The sequence below is a fragment of the Bidens hawaiensis genome, unplaced genomic scaffold (assembly GCF_021521415.1).
Source record: "Bidens hawaiensis isolate Kalapana, Puna unplaced genomic scaffold, B.hawaiensis_p1.1 tig00003219_1, whole genome shotgun sequence".
Classification (NCBI taxonomy): domain Eukaryota; kingdom Viridiplantae; phylum Streptophyta; class Magnoliopsida; order Asterales; family Asteraceae; genus Bidens; species Bidens hawaiensis.
In genome coordinates, this window is record NW_027491175.1 from 2,041,578 (window position 1) to 2,047,385 (window position 5,808).

The window sequence follows — 5,808 nt, forward strand, 5'->3', positions numbered from 1 at the left end:
GACTTTAAAGGTCAAACGATTTCATTATTTCAAAATACCAGCGAACTTATCCTCCGATATTTCGGCGAACTTATCGATCGTATTTCATCGACCAACTGTGTTATTTTGTCTTCGATTCTAATCCGATTCAAGGTGTGTAGGGTTCCATATTCGTATAATCATTGTCGTTAATATTAATCACAGGTCGATTCGACCCGTTTCGTGACCTCGATTATTTGAAACCTAAACACCCGATTTTCAAACTTGATATTACGTGATAGTAATTTGCATGAATGTCTAAAACTTCATAAAATCATGTATTTCGGAGTCCTCGATCTCCGAAATCATCATCTACACGACGTTCAATATCCCTAACTGTTGCCGATTCAGATTTGGCGAAGTTACAGTTTAAGCGAAGTTATCCGTAACTTCGCCTGAGGTTTAACTTCGCCTGATTATTGATTTAGAAACAGTTTATGAGGCGATGTTGTGATTAGGCGAAGTTATCCGTAACTTCGCCTGGACCATTTTACTTAACTATTTTCATACGAAGTTCAAGTTGAAGCGAAGTTGTTTCCCAACTTCTCCTCACCTTTAACTTCGCCTATACAGTATTGATCACAACTTCGCTCATGGTAACAGGCGAACTTGTGATTCACTTTGACGTTTATCTAACTTAACCTGTTTGTTGCAGATATGGCTGCTGTTGCTGGAGCAGGTGGTGCAGGCGGTGATGACGGAGGTGATCAACAAAGACAGTTCTTCCCGGGTCACAACATGTATATCACTTAGACCCGGAAGCGAGCGGAGTTGATGATTTCCGCGAAATCATCACATTCCTTTTACGCTCGAGGATATTCCAAGCCATTACAACAACTCTGCCGATATCCTTACCCAACATTGAGGATTTCTGGCAGACCGTGGAATATGACTGTAGAGTCGAACCCCCGGTGATGCGCGCAACAGTCAACGGTCAGATGGTTCAGTTCTCTTCTGAACATATCCGGGCGGCTCTGCGGTTTGGAAACGAGACAAGGGATGACCCGACAGAGTTTGTAGCTCCTTTTCGCGATGGAGCATTTTTGAGGATGGGTTATTCAGGTCCCTTGGGGGATTCGCAGAGAAGGAAGGGATTCCTACTTGACCAGTGGCGCTTTCTCATGCATGTTATGATAGTATGCATGTCAGGGAGAAAGGCGGGCACTGATGGCATGGGCGCGACCATGCAGTCAGCGATGACTGCTCTGACATACAACAAGCGATTCAGCTTTAGTCAGATGGTCTTTTACGAGATTGATCGTCAACGAAGAGCGATGGCGCGTGAGCGGTTCATCATTTATCCAAGATTCCTTCAAATGATCTTGGATCATGTTGCTCCAACACTTCCTCAGCGCCGTCCGATCCGATATGTTGAGAGTGTGAACAAACGGATCTTCGCCCAATGCAGATCCTCCAGTGCGAGGAGCAAACCTGAGCTTCGTCCTCGCCATACTCCACTCTTTGGGTAGTTAATCAACCCGGAGTATGTGCCTGCTCGAGGGGATGAGTTTAGGGACCCGGCACCACAACAGGCAGGAGCACCTCAAGCTATACCTGCTGCTCCTGTTGTGTCACCGGAGGAGGAAGTGGACCTTGACGCAGAATTTGGTGGTCAAGGATTCTTTGATATGGATCGGGTGGATCCAGAGGAGAACGTTCAGGTCCCAGTTGAACGTGCCTCGACTGTGCATGTTACTAGGGCAGCTACAACGGTGGCTGGCTCAGATTCTGATGATGAAGTGGCAGAGGCGAGAAGGATTATGGTGACTCGAGAAAGACTACATGGGAAAAGAAAGAGAACAGATGATGATGACGAGTCAGACTTTGAGGAAGAGGTACAACAGTTGATAAGAAGGTCCAGAAGGGAACGGATAGGTGCAGGATCAGGAGCCGGTGAGAGCTCTAGGGTGGTACGTTTCACTCCACCAGCACTATCCGGTATGACAATGGTTCCCTCATCTCTACAGGTTACTAGGCCTAGCGCTACGGGTGTTCCCGTAGTTGCTACATCGTCTACATTTGGCCTCCCACCCACTACTTTCCAACTTTCGACTCCCGTGATTGTGTCGTTGCCGCCTCCAACGCTTACTCCGTCGGAGGTTGTTGCACAGGTTATTGAGTCGACGGCGGTTCACACTGCAGGGTTGTCGGTCACGATACCACCTGCGGTTACGTCCACAGCTACTTCTGATGTCCCGGTTTCATCGGAAATCCCTCCTCAGTACACTCAAGACATTTCACATATGAGGTTCGATTTCGATGCAACCCTCTCAGACTCAGAAAGAATAGCTGCACTAGAGCGGGTCGTGGCAGAGCAATCTAGGATAAATCTTATCCAGACCCAGACTATTCAGCGCCTAGTAGCAGAAAATCAACTACAGTCGTCCCTCCTGGTTGAACATGGAAAAATTATAGATGCTATGAAGGAGTTCTTGGCATCTCAGGGGGAGACGAGCTGTAAAGGCGAAGAGCTCAGGACAAAGAAGAAGAATGACAGAGACGATGATCCCAATGCATCGAAAGGTGCAGGTGGTGAGTTGCCAAGAACTACTCAAGCTCTTGGGACAACCACAGCTCAGGGGGAGTCTGCAGGTGCAGCTGGCGGTTCTGGTGGTGATGAGGTGGTGATGGTAGATGACGAGGAGATGGGAGATGATGTGATCGATGCCTTGAAGGAGTTGGATGATGATATGTTAGATGATGATGATGTGTGTGATGATGATGTGCTGCCATTAGAATAAATTGAGAAGATTGGTGAACAGATAGTGATAGAAGATGATGTTGAAGAAGGTGAAATTGTAGAGGAGAATGTTGAACACGAGCTTCCAACCGTTGAGAAGTCGAATGTATGTGAAGATACAGTAGTTGATGATACAGAATGGGAGGAGCAGCCTAGATGGAAGGAAGGCTATGCTCATTGGTTTATCAAAACGAAGAAGCCAGTGGTACCTACAATGTTCAAGAAAAGTTATAATATTAAAGGGTACGCTGAGTCAAAGAAAGGCATTATCTGTTGGTTATATGATGAACAGCTAAAAGTGTTCGTGGTGAAAAGATATGATGGGATCCAATACTTTAAGAGGACGTTGAGATCTCTAAATACCTTACCTGAGTGTGAGGTAAAAGATTTGGCCAGACTGGGGTTGATTAATAGAAGTGATGATAATATGGCCAGAGTTATTGGGAAGATAGTATGGAAAGAAAGTATTAAAGAGAAAAAGTTTGAGTTGTTAAAACCACAGAAAGGGAAATTAGTTGAAGATACTGAAAGAGGAATGAGAGCAGATGGCAAACCTTGGATGGTGATGAAATATAAGCCGATTCGGTGTTTGAAAGAGGTTCCAATGAAGACTATGCCTCAAGATGTGCTGAAAGATCTTAAATGGTGGTATGTGGATTGCCAGACTGCTGAAGCCGTGATGGAAGACGAAGACGAACAAGAAGTGCTAAGAGTGTATGAACCGATGCATCTTGTTAATTTATCTAAAGCTGATCTGCAGGTGTTAAACGAGAAGAAGATATTCTATATTCCTGCTTGGAAAGACGAAGCGAGGAAATATCAGCGAGTAGTCACGGTCTGTGTAAGAGAGGGAGTGCATGCATGAAGATTACAAGACAAGTGCTTAAAGATAAAGATATGAAGCTACTGCCAAGGGGGAGTCTGTTGGTGCATGATGTCAGTAGTTCAGTGTCTAGTGTCTGTAATCGCGTTTGTAATGTTTTATCTTTTGTATAAGCGAAGTTGCTAACAAGTTCGCTGATATGGGCGAACTTGTTAGTCAAGCGAAGTTAGTGACAACTTCGCCTGAACATGCCAGGCGAAGTTGTCGTGATTATATAAGCCATCTGTTACGGCTTATTAATCATTCATTCAGTTTTCCAGTTTTCGTGTATTCGAGAGAGAGAGAGTCTGTAATCAAGTGATCTTCGTATCACGTGTTTAAGGTTGGTATACAACGTGTTTGATTATCGTGTGTTAATCGTATTGTTTTCTATACTCGTAACGTCTAACGTAGGGATTCCGCACCTGCGTAGTACGTGATATCTCGTGTAGATCCGGCTGGGAACCTACATTGAGCACGAAGGACAGCTTCAACTTTCTGCTCTTTATCCACATACCTGTATGCATCAATAATCTTACGAGCATTCTTGTCCCGATAAGCAAACCATCTCTGAATTTCAACAACAGTCGGATCTCGTATTGAATCAAATCTTGTATCAACTACACTTTTTCCCTTTGAAACCTTTTCCAGATGATCTTCGGCTACTTTGACGGTTTCTTCAGTAAATATAGGAGCACCCTGATCAACATTAGTTCGTTGAAACATATCAGGGTATTCCTCAGCCATAACATCCTCAATCTCCACCTCCTCATCCTTATCAATAAACGATGTATTCATCTGAATAGTTGGATCATATAAGATCTCTTCATCGTTCTCGACCTCCACATAGTGCTCAACCTCTAACAAGGTTAACTCATCATCATTCAGACCCAGCAGTACGGAAATCTGCTCTCGTGTTAGGGACCTCTCAACAAACTGTCCCACTTCAATCTCGTCTGCATTAAAAATACTTCTAACCACCCACGTACCATCAACAAAGATGACAATATTAGCCTTGATCATCTCAATGGGTTTAGCAGCTGTATAATCATGATATACAACTATCTGCTTTCCCGAATCACTGATAGCACTCGTACCAACACCAGAGGATGAGCCTTGAGATTGTTTAGGCTCACTTCCTCTAGTAGCTGACGCATCTGGATCTTCATCATCGTTCTTTAGCTTCTTCAGTGCGTCGTCCTTGCATGTTAGTTACAAGATAAAATCCTCTTGCTCTTTTATTTTCACCCCCTTAGACTTAACAATCTCACGAAGGTCATTCGTTTCTTTCTGGCAATAGAGATATATCCCATAAGCTTTCGTTGATTTTCCATCATACGTTCTTGAGTCATTCGGTCAGCAGACATTTGGTTTTCATACAAATGAAGTAGACTCAAGACCTTATTCATTTGTTGATCATGTGACATAGCAAGAAACGAAGAAGGGATTGGTTGAACAGGACCTTGAGGTCAGTTAAGCCTCAGAAATGAAAAGTCCGTCGGTGAGGGAGGCATCATCGTTGGTGTTGGAGAAACCACCGATGTAGTAGTCGTAGGTCTTGGTAAAGTAGATAAAATCGACTGTGGAATCATGCCAAGCCTCAGATCAGATGTGAATGTGGTCGTCAACGTAAATTCTGGGGTGCTAGTAGTAAGTGGTACCGCCGGTCGTTGAATAATGGACGACCATGGAGGCTGGACTCCAAATGATATACCAGCTCCAGCAGTCACTCGACGTTTCGAGGATCCTTCACCAGCTAACTCCTTTCCTTTTCTTTTACGCTCAACAGCTGCAACAGCAGCTACCTCAGCCTCAACATGTTGTTGTTGAGCTGGATCACCACCATTACCACCATCACCATCATCATTATCATCATCCTCATCTCCATCGTTCCCACCTGGTCCTTCCTCACGCTCAGAATCCGAGTCATCGTGGATCCAGCGATCATTGTCAGGACATATATAATTCGGATTCACCAAATGACCAATCAATATTTTGAATGGTGGATGTGGAGTCTGCCTATAACTCTTCATTCAATGAACTGTATCTTCCAGCACCATCACATCATCTCGTAGAGTCTGATCAATCACTAGGTTGGGAATCAAATCTTGAATAACAAGTTGAAGAAAACGAGGATACATCAAGAACTTCTTGTGTTGAGTCACCACAAGACATTGTTTTTTAAGGT